This window comes from Delphinapterus leucas, chromosome 3 (genome assembly GCF_059928025.1).
Source record: "Delphinapterus leucas isolate spDelLeu-1000000601 "Yukka" chromosome 3, BTC_Dleu_Yukka2, whole genome shotgun sequence".
Taxonomy (NCBI): domain Eukaryota; kingdom Metazoa; phylum Chordata; class Mammalia; order Artiodactyla; family Monodontidae; genus Delphinapterus; species Delphinapterus leucas.
In genome coordinates this window covers 23373611-23396993 of record NC_143131.1, presented here as the reverse complement: position 1 = coordinate 23396993, position 23383 = coordinate 23373611, and positions in this window count along the sequence as shown.

Here is a 23383-nt window from a genome sequence, read left to right as displayed (position 1 = left end):
ACACACTCAGCATTAGTTTAGTAGGGAAATTGTGACTTTTGATTTAATTTATACCTAGTGGTTCACTTAGTTAAAATGCTATTTGCATAATGTATACCCTTCCAATATTCATCATCAGCATAGGTAAAAAATTAAAATGTCAAAAGGTCAAAAGAAACTCTATAACTGACTGTGTTTCTACTCAGTTAAAAGACATCTGGGGACATTAGTCAGTAGGACCAATCACAGAATAAATTAGTGGATTAAAAATGGATATGGTTATTCAGGGAATTGTGTGAGATGATAATAAAATACCTGGGAAGGTTTAATGATGAAAACTTCCCTAAGGAAAACTGCTGAACAATCATTAAAAGTATACTCTAACATCTTATATTTTTTATCATTCCTCCCAATGATTCAAATGTTAATAATCACATTTCTAAAAAGGCATGTAATGATATCTATAAGAGAAACTGTAGGAGTAGTTATGCCTGAAAAGACATAGGTGGCATTTTAAGAGTCCTGCAAAGAGCAACCTTTTTTGAATTAAAAAGCATGCTACCTTTTAATATTGGTTAAATCTAACATTTAATGAATGCAGATTATGCTCCAGACATTCTCTTAGGAGCTATCATTCTTTTAACTTATTCATAATTCACAAAAAGGAGACTGAGGCTTAGTGGAATAGAATGCATTTGTGAGGTTTTGTAGCCGAGATGGGGCTGAGCCAAGGTATATTAATTGACTCCAAACTCTAGGTATGTTTTATTATGCCATATGATCCCTAGAATGCCAAGGCATTTTTCCCCTTAGAGAAAGGTAAAATGTTAATACCCACAAGATTGTATCTCTGTTCTACACTGTGCATAATAACTAATAAAACTGCTTACATTTTAAATTATTCTCTGTCACAATGTTACCACTTAACCTGAGAAGAACACACTAATTTACATTCCAAAGGCAGTTTGTGATTTGAATTAAACATAAGTATACACAAGAAAGGCATCCTATGATGTTTTCCAGAAAGTTAACTTCTAAGCACTCATTAACTAATATATTTCCTTGGCAGATAAGTGGTAAACTAAAATATATTGTGCTGTCAGTGGAAAGACACTGAACTGAGGGCTATTCTGCCTTCTGGTCTCAGCTATGGCAATAACCTGTATGACCTTGGAGAAGTCGTCATTTCATGTTTCTGGGTCATGTTTTTTTTTTTTTTTACTTTTAATATGAGCGAATTGACTAGATAATCTATATGCTTATTTTGAGCCTTAAAATAATTTTTTTTAATTTTATTTATTTTTTGCTGTGTTGGGTCTTCATTTCTGTGCGAGGGCTTTCTCTAGTTGCGGCGAGCGGGGGCCACTCTTCATCGCGGTGCGTGGGCCTCCCACTGTCGCGGCCTCTTCTGTTGCGGAGCACAAGCTCCAGACGCGCAGGCTCAGTAGTTGTGGCACACGGGCCTAGTTGCTCCGCGGCATGTAGGATCTTCCCAGACCAGGGCTCGAACCCGTGTCCTCTGCATCGGCAGGGAGATTCTCAACCACTGCGCCACCAGGGAAGCCCCTAAAATAATTTTTTTAAAAATGCAAAGAGGGCTTCCCTGGTGGCGCAGTGGTTGGGAGTCCGCCTGCCGATGTGGGGGACACGGGTTCGTGCCCCGGTCCGGGAGGATGCCGCATGCCGCGGAGCGGCTGGGCCCGTGAGCCATGGCCGCTGAGCCTGCGCATCCGGAGCCTGTGCACCACAACGGGAGAGGCCGCAGCGGTAAGAGGCCCGTGCACCACAAAAAAAAAAATAATAATAAATAAAATAAAATAAAATAAAGATTATAGAACCCTTCTTACAAAGATGACAGTCCTCCTAGTTCCTGAATCTTAATCAATCCACTTGGACCGTCTTCAAACCAGAAAACATTTTCACTTCATTCCTTTCCCTTATCTCCAATGGAATAATGAGACATAAGCACAAAGAAGGTTCCTATCACATGGACATACTGCAGATTATTCTTCCATAAAGCCTTCCTATCCCACTGCTACCCAGCATTTTTCATAACAGATGTGTGAAGGCGGTGGATTTTGTTAGCATTCCAATGACCTGGCATACAGGATGGGGGCATTGGGACCTTGGGTACCAGCTGCTTAGGGAGCTACACACAGCTCTGTACAAAGTAGCTACCAAGGAGAGTTGCATATTAGTGCTTGTACCTCTACAGCACTCTACCACAACTGGGGGAGGTGAAGCTACCTGAGTATTTAGGAAGTGGGTTGACTTTGTGGCTTTTTATGCTGTAACTTCATACATTTACACTTACCGAAAGTTTTTTCTTTTACACTTCCAAAATTTGGCCTGAATTTGATCACTTCTCTTCATATCTACAACTGTCACTCCAATCAAAGCCTCCCTGATCATGAATACAATTTTGTTAATTGTTCCTTGGCATCATTCTTCATCTGACATGATCCATTTTCTTTATAAGGCAAAAATATCGATGCCAATTCATCCTTTCTGACTCAGACCGTCCACATACTCCATTGCAATGCTAAACCCGCCTTTAACACCAGCTCCTTTGCCCATTCTGAATTATCCACTGTCGACTTGAAAAAATGCACAACATGAGAGTCGCGAGTTAAGTTTTACTTGGGGCAAAATGAGGACTGCAGCCCGGGAGACAGCATTTCAGATAGCTCTGACAAACTGCTCCAAAGAGGCAGGGGGGAAGGTCAGTAAATATGTGATTTTGGTGAAGGAGAAATACATGCAATCAAGCACATATTTTTTTACAGAAGGTCTCTGCTAGCCTCGTGCAGGTTACTGCTAGTCACGAGAAGCAGACGTCACCATGAAGGATTTTTTCTAGATATGAGGAGATACAAGAATTCAGCTCATAAAATTGGCTCCTGAGAATATCGACTATCTGAAGACCTGTTCTGCCAGTTTTTCCCAGAGCACAGAGTGCCTCATTTCTGCTCTTCACCTGAACTCCTTTCGGGGGGTGTTGAAAGTCAGCAGTTGCAACAGCACATGACTTAATCCTTGTAGAGGTAAATGGCAAGTGCCAATGGGAAAATGCCAATTTGTAGTTGACACCACACTACCTTCTATGTGTTCCCAGATTAAGTTAAACCAGTTCTCACCTTAGTTTTTGGGCCCTGCTTATTCTCTTTTACCCCACATTTTACATGGTTACCTCCTGTAATTATTCATGCCTCAGCTTTAAGAAAATCCTTCTTGAATACCTGTTTAAAGTTTCCCAACTCTCTGCCCCTCCCTAATTATCACTCTGTTTTATTTTATTAATTTTACTAGTCACTCTCATATTATTACTTATTTTTTAACATGAATATTTTTTCTATTAGGTTGTATCCTTCATGAGAACACTTTGTGACAATCTTGATTGTCTTGTTTAATTGTGAATTCCTAGCAAAATCATTTTAATATATATGAGATTATATAATAAATAAAATGAGAGACAATAAGAGGTAAATGAGTACAGGAGTAAACACACACCAAAGTACAGCTAGAGATTTCTGTGGCACTTGGGACACAGCATTTTTCTTTGCATGTGTTCATTGCATGTTTTCCTATTCATGTGTGATGTACATCTGATGTAAATTGTATGATCTCTATGATCTCTTCCCACTATAATAAGCTTTATGTATATTCATATATAGTTAAAAATCTTACCTTCAGAAGAAAATAATCTCATCAGGGTCAACATTATGAAAAAGTATAAAACACAGAATGCTGAACTTGTTCCTTTTAGATTAATATTTGCTTAATAAGAAGGTGAAAAATTCATATTTCCTCAAAATGCTACAGTTGTTTCTATACTTAGATAAAAATACTCAGATACTTAGATCTGGATTTACTTTATTATTAAACAAAAAGTTTTAGATAAGATAGTCTAGCTTGCCATGTTTTACACATCACAAGTAGTTTATTTGCTGATGCAAGTTGATTTGGACTTTTTGTAACTTTATTTCTTGCTATAAAATAAAATATTGGAACTTGGCTTGTGAGTAGCAGAAATTATTTAGAATGGCTCCCTCAAGAGAATGAGTCCTCAATAGAATGTTGTTCTGAAAAGATGAATAGTATTGCTGGAACATAGAAATCTTTATTGAGATATATTTTTGTTTTCTTGTAGTGTTATTCTTTTTCTCCAAGCATCATTTAGAATATTAGTTTAAAAATGATTCTGAAACTTAGTTGAAATAAAGACAGAAAGAAGAATAGCAAGGTAATGATAAAGTTCCAAAGACAGAAACTAAAAGTAGTCAAGGGGGAAAGATTAACTAAAATTGCTAAAAGAAAAAAATAAATTGATAAAAGAAATGTCACTTTAAGACATCAGAATAAAATGAAAGACAGATAGGTTTAATTTAACGACTACTTGGTGGCTTATATGAAATGGATTGATTTTCCCATTCTAACATTTAATAGAAAATCATCTATATTCCAAGACAAGGCTAAAATTTGAGTTAAAGAAAACTTTATGCATTAAAGACTTCACATGATGTTTTCCACTGAAACAGCTATGAAAACTTAGAAAATATTTTAAAAGACTAGAGGAAAATTCTAGGTTTTATTTGATAATTTTTATTGTTCTCAGCTCTAGATTAAACTTTATACATCAAAACCTATTAATGGGACTTCCCTGGTGGCGCAGTGGTTGAGAGTCCGCCTGCCCATGCAGGAGACACGGGTTCGTGACCCGGTCTGGGAGGATCCCACATGCCGCGGAGTGGCTGGGCCCGTGGGCCATGGCCACTGAGCGTGCGCATCCGGAGCCTGTGCTCCGCAATGGGAGAGGCCACAACAGTGAGAGGCCCGCGTAACGCAAAAAAAAAAACAACTATTAATGAAATTACCTGTATTTATCTACAACATGTTTAAAGATTTTTGACTCATTTTATGATTGTTATAATTTAAGTCACTGGTAATGATGTCACCATTCATTACAAGAGAAATGTAATGTAAATTCATCTTACTTAAAAACAAAATATTCTTAGTGGTATAATTGTGTTGGCCATAGTTTCAGAAAACTAGATAGAAGGTGTCAAAACTTAAAGTACTGTTATGATAATCTTTTCAAAAATGATGATAATTTATTTAATAATAACTTGCTTTCTTGACCAGTATTCACAGCTTTTCCACCACTAATCAATTTTAACATTTTCAATCCGATTCATTTTCATCAGCTTTATCAATATGAAATTTTTGGAGGGCTTAAAATTTGTGTAAGCTATGTGTCTTAAATGTTAATGAACATATAGAATCAGTGTTCTTATAATAAGGTAATATTTTAAGTTAAAAGCAAAGGCACATCTTTTATTAATTTAAATGACCTTGTTTTATGGATACTATAGAATTTCATTTTAGAAACTAATTCGGATATAGTGGCTTATCTGATAATCTTATATCCCATAAAACTAATGCTTTTAAGGTTATATTAATTATAAGGACACCAATGACTTGAATTTAGGACCCACTCTGGCCCAATATATCTTATCTTAACTAGTTACATCTGCAGAAGACACTATTTCCAAACAAAAACACTAAGGTACCATTAGACATAAATTTTTGAGCACACTCAACCCACTGCACACGGTGTAAGGAGAAAGAAAAGATCCACACAAATTGTATTAAACCTAACAATTTTACAGGCCAGTTTTAATAATCTTCAAGAAACAGATATTGTCTTATAGAAACTCAAGGGTCTAGAGCAGGAAATTTACTCACCTTATATGAGACCCATGTAGCACTGCTCCAAAGTGGGTAAGAACACCACTGCACAGGAAAAGGAGATCTATATGTATATGTATATGTACATGTATATCTATCTATCTATATAAATATGTAAATATATATGTAAATATATATATGTAAATATTAGGTTAATGAACAGCAATGCATTAAATATATATCTGACAATATCAGGGAAAGTTTATCTTAGAAGAATTCCTTATATAACTGAATATGTTAACAGATTAAAGGAGATGAAGCCTATGCTTCTTTTAGTTGAAGTTAAAAAATTCTAACTTGATAAAAATTCATCATCTATTCATAATAGTTTTATTCAAGCAACCAACTATAGAGTAGACATTTCTCAATATGATGCTAGATATATAGGGAAATATAAGCTTTAAAATGAAATAAAAGCTTTAACTTGAAAGCATATTTCTAGCCAGCATCCATTTATTATCTTTTATTTTTCAAGAGGCACTTAAGCAAGTGTCTAAATGTTTTCTGTCTAGAAAGAGAAGATGTATAATTTTATTATGGTGGAGTAATCAATGTAAGTTTATGTTTAATAAGTTATCCATTAAAAGCAGAGATGTCCTTTGAATGATTCACCTAAATTTCCCCTAATATGCATCCTTGCAAACACTATTGACTGCAGCAAATTTGAAATTAAACACTGAAATAATTTTACCCTTGCAGGTGATGGCTGTTTTCCATAGAATCTTTCTGTACATTTTTTGTAACTAACTGCAGAATATCAAATGGAAGCTATTTTTTTTTCCTGGAAAGAAACATCTTAAATGCAATTTAATTAGCACAATTACAGAACATATATAAATTTAACACAAGAAATTCATCTCATTTACAGTTACCCTTATGTAACCATCTTCTTAAATTCTCCCCTACTTTTTGCAACCAAGCACAATAATTAATCTGACACTTTTTATATTCACAATATTGTGTAAACAATTTTATTTCCTCCCAAGTTTTGCCATTAAATGCAAAAGAGATTTGTGGTCTCTGGTTTCTTTTCATTTTAATCAAGAACGAATGAGGATATTTCGGTCTTATCATTTTCTAATTCCATTTTTCAGTTCTAGTGCTTCCTCTGAACCAATTTGCTTCATGATCAAATGTTTTGAGTAGAAGCATTCTCCTGATTGTGTCAGTCTTATTTCTGAATAAATATAATATTTCCATCAGTAAATATTTTTTCTTTTTATTAGTAGTGTAGCCTAGGTAGCATTTTATCACCATTTCTACCACATTTAAGCCAGAGATATAATATACCATGCAATTTAGATTTTAATTTCCCTTATAATTTAAGGGACACAAGGACACAATCCTACTTTCTAATCTGGTGTGATATTGCCCTTCCCTTTCTAACAAAATTAGTAAACAATTTTGGATAATTTCTGAAATATCAGGAAAGTATGTTAACTGGTCTTTAACAAAGAGAGGACATACTCCTTCATTATTCAACTGAATAATACCAAGAGATTAATTAAGAATTATCAACCATATATTTTATTTTAATTATGTCCTGAGAGATTTGTTAATACTAAATTCCTTTAAATTGTTGCCCTTTCTTTCCTCCAAAGAGATCACACAATCCATATGTTGGGAGTGCCTGTATTTTTCTAAAGTTCCATGAGCCACAAAATCTCATGATATCCACAAATAGGTATATGTCCTGGGAAACAAATACATTCCCTTATGAGTTGCTATACCTTCTTTTTTGTAGCACATGAACTCGGATTAGTTCAGCCAAGTGGGGAAAGGGCTTATTATCGTTAAGGTGGCTCTATGATGGAGGTATGAATATAGTTAATTAGGAGAAGAAAATGCCTTTCCCCTTATTTGTGGCAAAGATAAGCATTCTGGGAGTGTCAAGCCTTGTATTTGTACTAGGCACATGAAAATTCATTATGTAATAATTAGCATCACATGAAAGACAGTTAGCAAGTCACTTCCACAAGGCATCAATTGCACAAAGATCTTGAACAAAATAATATGATATATGACCTACAGCATTGTTTGATACAAAACTAGTTGTTTGATACAGTGTTTAAAACATTCAACAGATAATACGTCTCCAAAAATACTAGCCTTCCCGACAGGTGGATTGCTCAGTCTATTTTGGAAAATCAAAAAGAAAACAAAACAAAACAAAACAAAAAGCTAATAATTAGGAGCAAGTGAAAACGCCTCTAACTCTCAGGATATAATTAAAAATAATCACTAATAATAAGCAAAAAATAATAGTAAGTTATATGACAATATAATGATAATTTCTTTTTATCATTATCTCAATAAGTTATCATTATCTCAATTTCAAACATTTATCTCAGTGTTTTTTCCCATATGAAGTTTTAATCATATGGAAAAAAACATTGAGAAGCATCTAGTTGAGAACATTCTTGCAGCCTTTAATAGCTCATCAAAATGATCTTTATGAGAAAGAGTCTTTCTGGGGTTGAGAAAATTCTCCTTGTGTAATGAGGGAAGACAATTCCTAAATCAAGTACATATTATTCTGAAATTCTATAGTCATGTATCTCTTTTCAATGTTACTTCTGTCAATATTGGGGTTTCCAAATCTCAATTAATTGGATATTCCTTAGGGATATTTTTATAGACCAAATCAAAATGTACTGACTCAAATAATCAGCTTCCTATAAAACAAAATGAATGTATTTATAGTAGAAAATTAGATGCTACAGTAGCACATATATGTTTCCTAATGTTAACCCTACAAAATATAAATAGAATACATTTTAAGATTATTTAAATATATATCAAGATTCACATATTTCCACAAGTGTAGTATCAAATATTCAATAAATTTGCTATCAAATTTGTAATAAAGTGTTAAGGATATTACTATTCCTTTCCTTGAATGCATAATGAGGAGTAAAAGATACTGGCTCTAATTAGCAAAGCAGTAAAAGATATTGGCTCTAATTAGCAAAGCATCCCTGTATGTATGTTACTCAAGAAAGACCTTTGAAGAGCCTCGTGTTAACTTTTTCAAGCATGTTTCTGTTGCAAACAAAAGACAGAAACTTCAGAATCTTTTCCTATCTTAGGAAGGTACTGCCCTTATCTACTTTATGCCAGGATGGAGGAAAGATTATTCACATTTTTGGAAAAAAAAATTGCACCCTATTATATAGCCTGAGACCAATCATCTGATCTGAAATTGATTCCTCATGTGACATTTTTCATAAATTAAATACATCCACAATGAAAATATGTGCCTTGATATTTAAATCCAACTCTTCTCTGCACTCCCCTACCTCACTAGACCTCTGAATGCTTGAAGCCCATCTGTGCAAGGTCACCATTTAACGGGTCTTTGTGTCATAACTTCCATTCACATCAATACTCAGTGGTATTCAGTGTGCAACTTAAATTACTTAAATATTGTTAATCCAAGTCCATACACTGTGTATGCTGTAGAAAGTATGCACTTAAAATTTTTTTTTTCAATAAAGGGCTAACTTGCTAGATAATACACATTTTCTGATTTGAGGTTTGGCATCATCATTTTTGAAAGTCCATAGAAATGCAGAAGAGAATTGACAGAATGCTTCTGTCTAAATGCCTTCTAAAACTATCGAACGTATAACAAAATTATAGAAAGTATTATATATCGAAGGGGAAATAAGTCAAGTGTAGACCTTTTATCCATTAAAAAAAATTGTTTCTCCAAGGAAACAATTTTGTGATTAAACTGTGTTTGGTTCTGATTCTTATTAGTTATTATTTGTACTATAGTTATAAAAAACATGCTATTTAAACACTTGGTGTATTAGTATGGCTAACTAAACTCACAAGGGATTCCTGTCAAAACCCATGTTTTTATATGTTTTCGTAAATATTCCTAGGGACCTGGTAACTCTGTGTTGTTCAATCTACTAACAGCTAAAAATATATAAAATTTATTTTATATTTAAACAAAAAAGTAATTGGTCATAATCACTCAAAATACAAGTTACTTATATGTATAATGCTAAATATTGTTAAAAAATAAAAACACAACTATATTTATTCTAGTACCCTAAGATAGGTATGACCTCTAAACCTTTTATTCTTTTAAATCTCATATACTTTCATATGTTTAGTGTTTCATATTATACTCAGTTTATGAAGGAGGAATTGATGCAAAGCTGCATGCATGCTTAGTGTTACTTCAAAAAATGCTTTTTGAAGAAAATCGTTTTCTTATCCATGAACATCCCAGTAAGGCACAAAATTCATTGTGAATCTACCTTAGATTTAAATTTTATTACAATGTTATTGATCACACCCTTTACATTTACATTATATTTGGCAAACCCAGTATATGCTCTGTGATTTTTATGGATTTCTGATACAATATATAAAGGGCTATCAAAAACTCTTCCAGATCAAAGCCCTCTAACAGAATTAGATATCACTAGCAGTATAATAGAAGTGTTCCTTTATGCAAACATCACATTAAAATGAGATAAATGCAAGAAATGGTCACATAGGCACATATGTAAATATCACATGGCAAACTAATTTGAAGTAGGTATTAAGTACTCTGAGAGACCGTCGCTCTAAGAATAACCAGATTTTACAAAAGCCACATTCTTTGAGGTGATGATGGTTCCCCAAATGTTAGGGAAGTGCCAAGAAATGCCTCTTCATGGGAATGTTAAATACTGTAGTTAGAGCTGGGAACACCAAGAATCAAGCAGCAGGCAAACTTCTGGGAAAGGGAATCATGAGTCTCCTTGAGGGCAAACGTTAATAGAACACTAAGAGAAGCAGGGACATCTGATACAAAACTTACAGCAGTAGTAAAGTGAAATCCCTGAGCTTGGATCTCTGGTTCTCCACTCTGTGTGTGTCTCTCTCTCTTTCTCCCTCACCCACCACACTCACTGAGCCAGGTCATCCATTGCATCCAAGAAATCCCCAGTTTGATGTTGCTTCTGGTTGCAATCCAAAGCCGAGGCAGATTTTCTATGGAGGAAATTGTTCCCATTTTAAGTTCATAGGACAAATATTGAAGGAATGAGTGCATGTGCAGAGATTATCAAACCCAGAAAAAGCAAACTACTTTAAGTCTGGGTTATCAGAAACATACAAACAAAGCAAATAATAACAAAACAAATCTAGATCCTTGAAGACTGTAGACTTAAGTATCAATATCTATATTAGTCAGGGTTCTCCAGAAAAACACAACCAATAGGAGATTTTATACATATGTTAAGTGTTGGCTCACATAATTATGTAGGCTAAATCCCCACAATCTGCCACCTGCAAGCTGGAGACTGTGGTGTGCTCCGAAGGCCTGAGAGCCAGAGCCAGTGGAAGTTATTTATGGTGCCTGGATCAGCTGCTATGATGAAAGCCAACATTTAAGAAAGGACAGAGTCAAGAAAACCACAAAGAAATTGTAGTAGGGCCTCCTTAACACCAGACTTGATTTTTTTTTTTTTTTTCCCATATGCGGGCATCTCACTGTTGTGGCCTCTCCCGTTGCGGCGCACAGGCTCTGGACGTGCAGACTCAGCGGCCATGGCTCACGGACCCAGCCGCTCCGCAGCATGTGGGATCTTCCCGGACCGGGGCACGAACCCGTGTCCCCTGCATCGGCAGGCGGACTCTCAACCACTGCACCACCAGGGAAGCCCAGACTTGATATTTTTTGATTCATAAATTTCCTTCATTGTTTAAGACAGTTTGAGTAAGTTTTCATCTCTTTGATATAAAATATTTCTAATGAATAGACGTTAAATTGGCTCTCTTGTGTATAAATCATTTTATAACAAAAATTAACACCTTATTTGTATAAGACTATACACTATGTGTTATGTTAGCTACTCATTCCTTGAGAATTATATGAATATAGCAGCAAAATGTTTTTTCACCATGAAAGTTTATAAAAGGACAGTGTAGGATTGATCTTAATCAGTTAATTTTATATACTCGTGTACAAAATGGAAACAAGATATTCAGAAAACCGTGATAGATTCCTCCTTTCTGAGTCTCTCTAAGGAAAATCTCTAGTCCAATAGGCCAAGGGCATTATCACAAGCCCTTTAGATATTAGTAACTAAGAAACTTTAGAAAACTGATAGCCATTCTTTACAAGTGCACACATAAGGAGATTAGAGATGACTTTGCTGAATCAGCATAGTATTATTAACTGACAATCAGCCTGAAGAAGACAGCTCATTAGCAACCTAAACCATGAAAACACACCACAGAGAACTAAAGATCTCCATGGGTGACATGGAGCTGAAAGCTGTCAGTGAATACTGCTTCTTCTTCAGCACAATTGCCTTTAAAAGGAAAGTTAATGGGAAAAAATAGCAAACCAGATCAATAAAATCAGCATGACCTTCAAGATGGCAGGAGGCAGAGCACGTTATCCAACCAAGTTAATGGTTTCCCGAGGAGAGACTCCACTTATTTTGAGGATTTTGTTATTTGTATCTGACTTGAACATTATATACACAACTTTGAAACATAATTACTTAAAAATTGACCAAACATGTTCTATATTTGACAGGAAATCACAAGGAACCGTCATTAAGGCCATATAAAGATTAAAAAGGCAGAGCATATTTGAAGCAGTTTTACAGAAGTATCAAATAAAACAATTTTTAATGAAAGGAAAAGAATAGTTGGGATATCTGTATAGTTTGTGTTAGAAAAATAAAGAAATGGAAGTATTTGTTCAAAAGCATAGATATAATTGGCAAGTTCACAAAGAGGAAAATGTCAAATAACTGAGAAATAGTTATGCTTTATGATTAAAATGACTATATAAAACCAATAAGTAATTTCAGACTCTAATAACCTCTATGATATAATTCTACATTTTCTTTGAATTTGCAAAATTTAAACACAAGTGAAGAGTACAAATATAATCAGTAGTCACTAAGGTATAAATATATAGAAAAGAAAGATATATATAGAAACATATTTGTATAGATATAAAAACATCTAAGTTTTGTGAGCAAAATTAACACATATATACACATATACATACAGATAAAAGGAACATTATATATAGATATGCACATATAAAGCATGTCTGTGTCTATATATATGTTTATATATATATATGATATAAATAATATATCATTGGTTACTATACTTAAATATAAAATAAAATTTCTGTTAGCAGGGAAGTAAAAAAGTTACCTTAAATCTAAATCACAAATCTCAGAATAAGTATTACTTTTTAATCATTGTGCATCATAACAATTGACATACATTTATTTGAACAAAAATAATAAAAAATAAGTTAAAAAAATAAGTTCAAAATGCCACAAATAGATTTACAGTAACACTTTGACACAAAAGCCTTGTAGGCTTAGAAAAGAAAAATTACTGTTAAAAACAATATTTTATTTTATAGAAAGTAAAATGAAACAAAATTGAGATCTATGCTAATATTCTAAAGATGCATAAATGTATTTCATACTTTGGCTTTTCAAGGTAATGCTATGAATAAAATATATGGCAATTAGAAAATATACAGTTGCAGAGTATAGCAGTTATTTTCGTAGGGAAAATGCATATTCATAAGAATATTATACACTTCAAAAATCACCATGTTTTCAAACTTTTTCTAAAATTAGAGTGAATTTCTTTGTTGAAACCTATTGCAAATCCTAAATCTCTATTTTTATGAATGTAGAAACAGAGATTCTAGGCAAATGACAGATACTTGAATCAAAAGTGGTTTGAAACAAGTGATGCGCAGATGATTCATATTTGTAGGAAACAGTCTATCATTTGGCATTAAGAGAAAAGAAAGGCTACATTGTTGAAAAAAATTCTTCAAGTCAGTTGGCTGGGGAGAAATAAAGACTAAAACTTTTTAAATAAGGAAGTTCTCAATTAATCAAGAATATTGCTCTAGCCTCTCTACAACACAAACTTCCCTCAAATAGTTGGTCCAGAAAAAAAACTTACCTCCTATAAATATTAATAACTTAAAAATGAGTCATATAAATTTAAAACATAAAAAGGAAATGAAAAGTGAAATATGAAATACACTTATTAAGAAAAATAATATTGTTTGAGGTGCTGCATTAATGTTGTGAACAAATATTATTATTCAAAAATCATAAATCTGTATCCTACATAAAGAGTTTAAAAATGTAAACCACAGTGTATCAGGAAAGAGAGTGATAATACATGAGAGAAGATGAAACTTGCATTGGCAGAATTAAGAAAAGAGAAAAAGAAGAATAGATTGTCCAAAAAAAAATGAAGGGAAGGACTTCCCTGGTGGCGCAGTGGTTGAGAGTCCGCCTGCCGATTCAGGGGACACAGATTCGTGCCCCGGTCCGGGAAGATCCCACGTGCCGCGGAGCGGCTGGGCCCGTGAGCCATAGCCGCTGAGCCTGCGCGTCCGGAGCCTGTACTCCGTAACGGGAGAGGCCACAACAGTGAGAGGCCCGCGTACCACCAAAAAAAAAATAATAATAATGAAGGCAAGCCTCAAAGGATCCAATGGAAGAAGAGATTCCAAAAGAAAATCCAGTAAGGAACATTATATAATTCTAGGCTATGTTACTAAAACAGATACCATCTTTGGCTTCCAGGTCTAAAGGTTTTAATTATAAGACAGTGTTTCTCAAACTTTTTCATCTCAGAAGTCTTTTACTTTCTTAAAAACCGCTGAGAATCTGAAAAAGCTTTTATAATGTGGATATAGCCAATAATATTTACCATATTTGAAATAAAAACTGAGATATTTATATTTATTAAATGATATTAAAATAATCTTAATAAGCCCAATTTATGTTAACATAAATAGCATATTTTTATTTAAAACACATTTCCATTATAAAAATTGTGAAAAGAATAGCATCATTTACATTGCTGTCTCCCTTAATTGAAGACAGGTGGATTCTCATATCTGCTTCTGCATTCAATGTTTTACCATGTTATTTTGTTGAACGGCATTTTAAAAAAGTCTATCCTCACAGAAATATGTAGTTGGAAAAGGGTAAACATTTTTAAAAGACTTTTCATATAATTGTGGATATTCTTCTTTGATACTACAGCAAACATGGTGTGGAATCTAATCAATGATAAAATCCATTGGTCTATCTTGTACTTTGAATGCATCTTTAATCAAATATGATTTTGTTATTGTATTTCCTTATCACCCATCTTTCCTAATCCTTAAGACTTATGTTACATACTTGTGGTGTGACTGAGTGGGTATGATGCCTAGTCACTATCACATGAGTGGATAGTGTAGTGATATGACATTGATGTCATAGGAATTATTTCTACCCAAAACTGAGATGCTAGGTCTGAGTAAAATAGCTCACCATATAGAGATATTGGAAAATATGTATATAAGAAAATTATCCTGGAATTACTTGCGTATGTGGCTAGGCTACAAGAAGTCTGAAAAGCTCGGCCCCAACCTGAGATTGTGGACTCCACCCTACCCATGCTGGCAACCGTTGGCAAACAGAGTGACTGCTCATAAAAGTAAGGAGTAGGGAGACACAGCAATGTATGTTCATGAATATTCCTCAGGCTGAAACCTATGAATAATAAAAGTAACGTTTATTTTGTGCACATTTTGTGTGTGTGTTGGGATGTCTATTTTTGCCAATCCTTAAATCCACTTCTCTGTGGAACTGATTCAAATAGTAAGGGATGGCACGGTATAATTACAACCCAAGGAGGAAAGCCATTTATGGTGTAAAACCTAAGTGTGTACCTCTCTTAAATTTCTTGTATACATTGATGTATGACATTTGGAATATTTTTTGAGATGGCATAAAACCTTTTATGAAATATGTCAGGGTGTATACATGGGGAGAGTTATCTCCATCATTCTATAATATAACAGTTTTGTAATTATTTAGAAAAGTAAATCAAAAAATTATTTATGCTTTTTAAAATGCACTCATAGCTTAGTAACAGTAAACACTGCTACTGCTTTTCTCCCTCAGATGTGATTTTGTCTGTTTATAAATATATAAACTAGATAAAATATATGGGAAATGTAGTTTCTTCTAGAGAAAATTCTAAAACCTCTTTCTTGGGTTGGAAATTCAAATGGGTAGTTAGTGATAGTCAGTATTCTGGGATATTATTATAAATGATAATCTAAAAGATACATTGAATTTTGACCTCTTATTCACCTCTGGGTAAAAATGATAGAAGTCCACAGGGACTAGGGAATTTAAACTGAAGGAAAAAAAAATCAATAAAATTAGGTAGACTTTCCTCAGTAGCCTGGAGTGTATTTTTATGTCTGTGCTAAACTGCATTTAAACTCGTTTTTTTCTTTTGGCTTTGACAAAAAGCTCTTTACATTATTGTAGAAATTAAAACCCTTCATAACCATTTCAGGTTAATATCTTTAAAGGAAATTATTTAGCTTTCCAAAATTTTTGCTCTGTTTTTTAGTTTAAGTCACTTCAATAATTCTTGAAATAACTAAAGAAAAATTATACTTTAAGAGAGAATTTTTTTGTTATTTTCTAATCTAGTTCAAAAAATTTCTTTTCATGTGTCTTAGTGATTGTTTATTTTTTCAAATTTCTTAAGCATTCCAGTTGCTTATTTCTCCATGTCAGAAACATTGGTATGAATATTCTTAAATAACTTGCTACAGTCACTTCAAACTAAACCAGTTCTCATTTTTGATGCTCTTTATTATATCCTAGGTCATGGAACATATATGTGTGTATACACATTAATATGCAACATAGGCATTTTTGTACATTAAACATACATATTTCAATTTGAAAGCTATATATGCTTAAATTTGATATGAATTTGATATGTAAACAAGAATAAGTTATAAAAGCATGCCGTCCAAATGATACTGTAGCTCAAAAAGTCATATTGGCTCATGAGCTGTCTTCATCTCATGTATATATTTTGTTTGATTTAGTTATTAACATTTTAAATGGGAAGATTTTACTTGCATACCCCATAGGCTGAAGTTTTGACTTTTGTTCTCCTACGGCTTATTGATGAGAAAAGTTGAGGAGGTGGGGAAGAAGTAGTTTTCACATTATTAAAAAATTAAATATTTCACTGTGTCAGTATGAGACAGGCTGGGACCTCGGACTCTTTGCTGCAGTGCTGCAATGCTGGTACCTGGACAAACATCTCCTGGAGCAACAAAATACTAAGAAATTATATGAGACTAAAAACAACTGCATGCATGTGCAGTTGGGGCAGATTCTGGACCAAAGATACAAAAGACCAATAAAAAACTCAACTGCCGCTTCTGAAAAGCCGGGGGAGCAAAAACTGGGTGTTGGGAGCAAAAGCAGGGTACTGCACATGCTCCCTGCACACAACACCACCAAAGGGGTGGGCAAACCACCTAAGTCACACTTCCGGCCCGACCCCTAGACACACCACTACCCTCACCCCATATAAAGGACAATCTTGCCCCCACTGACCTAGTGGGCAAACAAAGGAACCTGTTGTTTGTTCTCACTCCTCTCTGCTGCAGCAGGGACACCAGTAAAGCCTTGTCTGAATTTGTTGTCTGACCTCTGATCAATTTCTATTGATTAAAGAGGCCAAGAACCCTAGCCAGCAACAAGTAGAGAAAGTTTCCATACGTAGTTCATGGCTGTTAAAAAAAAAAAAAGCTTAAGAATTGTTATATACCTCTCTTAGCTCATGCTGCTATATATTATAGAGTGTTTGGCTTAAACAACAGACATTTATTTCTCACAATTCTGGAGGTTGGGAAGTCCAAGATCAAGGGGCAGGCCAAATCATTTCCTGGTGAGAACTCTCTTCCTGACTTGCACAGGACAGTCGTCTTGATGAGTATTCACATCCCAGAAAGATCTCTCATATCTTTTCTTGTCAGGGTTCCATTCTGGGAACTCTACCCTGATGACTTCATCTAAACGTAACTACCTTCCACTTCCTAATACTGTCACATTGTGGATTAGGGCTTCAACATATAAATTTGGGGGGCACACATTCAGTCCATAGCAATACCCATAAAAACCTACCTCCTTTTCTCTCTTTTAATATAAAGGCAATATAAAAGGATTTTCTAATAAACCTTCAGAATAGGAGATTCTTAATATCACTCAAAATGACTGTGAAGATGTGATCTTATGTAAAACAACTTATTTAGAACATTGAAATTTCCTCTTACCTTCTCTGCAGTTCTGTATGTTATATAGAATCAATGAGCACAATATCACCCTCTAAATCAGGTTTAAAAATAAAGTAAGCAAGGGAATGAAAAGTAACTGAAGTCAGATTTCACTAAGTGCAGAACCACAAAAGTGAGAGGTAAAGGAGAATGTACCCCCTAAATTGAATGATTTACAATTACCATATTTTTCTAAGATGGTATAAATTCTAATCCCTCCCAGCAAGGAGGGATTAGAAATCAACATCATATTTCCATATTATTCCAAAGTTTAGCTGCTTCTAAACTTGGAGGAAATTATAGAATCTGCTCTTCCTATCATTTATCAATTTGTTCTTTGGAGAAAAAGCTCGTATGGAGCACTGCCAGGAATGGTGTCAGAAGAGAGTCTTCACACTTGCCCCACCTTGCTTCACCCCGCACAGTGCATTCAGAATGAGAATTCTCATAAAATCTCATCTCATTATGTTGAGCCTACACATTGCTCTCAGAGTAAAGAAGAGATTCTTCTGCTGACCCTATCAACACTCCGTAGATTCTCCTATGGAGATGGCATCATTTTGTATGTCACATATTGTTGTCACTAACTCGGCAAGGCCCAGAAATCGCTTGCATCAAGAAGCAGAATCAGGAAGGAACATTTGTAAATGCACATAGTCACACTGGTTTTTGGAAAGTCATTTTCATTTGCTGAAATTACATTTAAAACTCTTTTGCCCATATTAGAGACTATGCTTCTGAGAAATAGCCAGAGTGTAAGTCCCTGTGACTTTACCAAGTGTCACACTATAGAGGGTAGGATTACAGAAGCAGCAATAAATAACATAAACAATTGAAAAGCATTTTATATGTACAATCTGATTTAATCTTCTCAACCAGTTTGTAAACTGAAAATTAGATGCTCCTTTTTCAAGGATGAAACCTGAGACTTTATGGTTATGTAAGTAACTTCAACAGGAGTATGAATCTAGTAAGGGCTGAGATAAAAATCCGGTTTTATTTCATTTCAAAAGCATATTCTCTTAGTGACTTTACTATTCTTCTTTCTAGAAAATGCAGAGTTGATGATACAGAATCACATATGTAATCATTCACAATCCCTCTTTCATTTCCCCCCAATGACCTGTCTAAAAATAAAAAACAAAAACACACATACACAAACATATCTATATTTCAGAATCTCTCTATTTCACATCACTCTATTAAACTAGAATAAGAATCAGAAATCTATATTTCTCTTAATCTTCAGGTGTGATGATTTATTTATATTGCCTCATATAGAGCTAACTATTTTATGTATAATTATAGAAATTTGTCATTTTAAATCATAATTTACCATTTCTAAATTTGCCTCTTAAACAGTATTTTAAGGTGATGCTAAAACATTGCCTTTCATGAACAAAGTATTTCATTTCTACATGAATTAATTTAAAACATTTTTACATTTCTGGAACAATCATAATATGCAGCCAAAATAGAGAATGACTGATACCTCAAGTGACCAGAAAGAGCAATTTATCTGAAGCCTTATTCCTAAGTGGCTGGTATCTTTCTTTGATAACAGAAAAGTACCTAGGTTTTCTGATACTCATTTCCTTCAAGCTGTGCCATTCATATATAAAGCAAAAGTCTCATTTAGCCCAAATCTCTACCATTCCACCTCTGTAAGAAGAGAGGAAATTGAGAGTTTAACCCAAATGTCTCCCTCCACAAAGCTAAAAGGTTTTTCTCAAATTGTACCACAAAAAGTTAGTGTGGTAGAAGGAGATTTATATGAAAATCCTCCTCACATCTCACCATCTTCTTTTCTTTATAACTCTAACCTTGAAATGAAGCACATCTGGATCAGGAATAGTTTTGAAAATAGTGCATATGTATAGGGATTTTTCCTTAGTAATTTATCTGTATTAAATTGGAGGCCAATAAACTGTGACAGAGCTAAATCCGTCTCATCACCTGTTTCCTGCCTCTCATCTATGTTACCCATGGGTACCTGAGTGAGGTATAGTTGGCCTGACTAGACGTTTAAGTAAAAGCTTGAAATACTTTTATAATCATCAAGATGCATAGAATTAATACTTAAAACCCAATTTCCAGAGGTTTGTACTTAGACTCCTGCAAAATTTTGTGCATCAGTACTTTCTTATTATTACTATTCTATCACTGGAGTCTCATAAAAAATAGAGTGTCAAACTCTGCATAAGTACATTCTTGCCAGTCTTTTCTAATAATTGTAATATGCATTCAGTCAAAACTCTAAATGGCTTTATTCAAATGAATTTTAACTTGCCTTATTATAAAATAGTTGGGATTACCTAATGTGCAATTATTATAATGACAAACACAGCTAACATTAATAAAGTTTTAATAACAAAGACTTCAGTAACAAAGTAGCAAGCCTTCAGCAAATATTAAAAGTCATTGACTCGTAAAAGCAAAATGTAATGTGAGAGCCTAAATTAGATCATGAAACAGAAAAAAGAATTCAGTGGAAAAAGGAGGTGACTTCTAAATAAAATCTGTAGTTTAGTTCATAATATTATATCAATATTACTTATTTATTTTTAGTTTTGATCATTATACTGTAGTTATGTAAGATGTTAACATTAGGAAATCTGGGTGAAGAATGTGTGCAACTCTGTACATTTTTGCAACTTCTTCCGTAAATCTAAAATTATTTCACACTAACAAGTTAAACAAAAAAGTCATCGCAGTTTGATTCCATTTTTGGACAGTTCTAAAAGTAAAGAAAAAGAATTTTTATACTGAGCCATTACTTGTCTTCCTGAAGCTTCCACCCATACATTCTAACCTTATCTCTTGAGAAACTATAGAACACAGTTAATCCCTTGTCTGTGATGGATAGTTTCAGATATTTGAATGGACTTAACCACATCGCCAAAATGTTAACTTTTCCACGTTAAACACTCTCTAGTCCTTCAGCTTTATATCATGTAAAAGGTTTTTAATACATTCACCATCCAGTTACTTTCTCTCTAAAAGTGAAGGTACAGGATCTGCCTTGTCCTCAGGGCTGTACTGACAGCAGTGCCTCTTGGCAGATGAAGACACACTTGACAGAAACATTTCCTGATGCAGACCCTCAATAGCTAGGCCTACCAGCAGTGTCTCCCTCAGCTGTCAAACCCTCCTAGAGACAGGAGTTCCTGGCTGCTTGTGAAACTAACAGTGACAGTTCTTGTTAATGTTAGCTAGTAATATAAGTAGCAATTTATAGCAGTATTTGGGGCTTTTCAAAATTTCCTTGGGGGGACTGGTATTTTTGAAAAGTCCTTCTACTCGTCACCATAGCTATATTATACCTAGTCAGAGGCTTCTTGGATACCAGGGGAGGGGATTCACGTGGCTATAAAACTCATTGTTTTATCCTACTCAGGCTGCCTTAACAAAATACTATAGACTGAGTGGCTTAAACAACAAATTAATTTCTCACAGTACTGGAGCCTAGGAAGTCCAGGGTCAAGGTGCCAGCCAGTTCAGTTTCTGGTGATAGCTCTCTTCCTGCTTTGTAGATGGCTGCCTTCTTTACGGTGTTCTCACATGGCCTTTCCTAGGTCCTTGCACATGGAAAGAGAGCTCAGGTGTCTCTTTGTTTTAGTAAAAGTGCCGGTCTGTCAGATTAGGGCTCCAATTTATGACCTCACCTGAATCACCTCTTTAAATCCCTAATCTCCAGTGAGTTCATGGGGGGCTGGGGAGGAGGGAGGGCTACAACATATGAATCTGGCCGGGGTGGGAGGGGGCACCACAATTCAGTCCATAGCATTCTTACCCTGAACCACCAAAATTCAGGTCCTTCTGGCATTCCATCCTAACATCTCCAAAAGTTTTAACTCATTCCAGCATCAACTCTAAAATGTGTCATCTAAATCAAAGTATGATTTGTCCTGAGGAAAAATTTCTCTCCAGCTGTGAACCTGTGAAACCAGACAAGTTATGTGCTTCCAAAATACAATGGTGGACATGTATAAGATAGACATTCTCATTCAAGAGGAAGGGGCGATGAGTCCCCTGCAGGTCCAAATCCTAGCAAGGCAAATTCCATTAGATTTAAGGCTTGAGAATAATCCTCTTGAGTTAAATAGTTTGCCCTCCAGGCTTAGGGCAGTGCAGGCTCTGTGGGCGGTGTTGGCCCTTCAGCTCTTACAAGGGCAGTCCTACCGCTGAGGCACTGGGCAGGATCATCCTGGCTCCTTGAAACCACAGAGGTAGCCCTACGCTCTGACACAAGCAAGAACCTTGCCCACTAGGCCAATGGGGAGAGTGCAGATATGATGATCTCTGAATCACCTTCTGGGTCATTCTTCCCTTTCCTTGAAGAATAACACATATTTATAGCAAAATAGCTCTATGGTATGGTCCTGCAGAATTCAAGAGGCCCAATAGCCTTCCTTCACTTCATCCTGCTTTTTCTGTCTCCTATAATTCAAACTGTCTGTGTCCCTGTTGGTATAAGCTCATTTTTATTCCTGATTTCTGCAGAGGTTGCTAATTAAGTCCATAATTCATACCCCTGATCTGTTAATCAAATGGTTATTCAGCCACAACCTTAGTAAAGAACAAGCTTTTTCATTTTTTTCCAATATGGATTGGATGAGAATTTTCCAAAATTTCAAGCTGTATTTACTTTTTGCTTAACAGTTCCTTATTAAATTCTTCTCTCTCTTTTTGCATATTACTATAAACAGGAAGAACCAAGCCACTCTTTCAGCATTTTACTTACAAATCTCCTAAGCTAAATTTCATCACACACAAGTTCTACCTTCCACAAAACACTAGAATACAGTTCAGCCAAGTTCTTTGCCACTTAACAAGAATTACCTTTCCCCCAGTTTCCAAATAAGATGTTCCTCATTTCTGTGTAAGACCTCACTAGAATTGTCTTTAGTGTCCATATTCCTAACATGCATCTCAGAATTCTTTTAGCCTCTACCTATTACCCAGTTCCAAAGCTGCTCCCGTAGTTTTAGGTATTGCACCCCACTTCTCAGCTCCAAAATTAACGTTAGTCAGGATTCTCCAGAGAAACCTTCCTAATGGAATATGCTTATGTGTACACACACACACACACACACACACACACACACACACACAGACACACACACATTTATTTATTTATTTATTATAAAGAAGTGGCTCATGTGATCATGGGGAGATCTCATTTGGCAAGCTGGAGACCCAAAAAGCTGATGATATAAATTCAAATGTGAAAGCTGGCAGTCTTAAAATCCAAGAAGAACCAGTTTTTTGGTTTGAGTCCAAAGGCAGGAGTTCCCTCTTATTTTTAGGAGGACCAACCTTTTTTTCCCTATTCAGACCTTCAGCTGATTCCATGAAGGCCAACCATATTAGGGAGGGAAATCTGCTTTACTCAGTCTGTGAATTCAAATGTTAATCTCACCCAAAACACTTTCACAGACGCTCCCAGAATAATGTTTGATCAAGTATCTGGATATCTTATGGCCCAGTCAA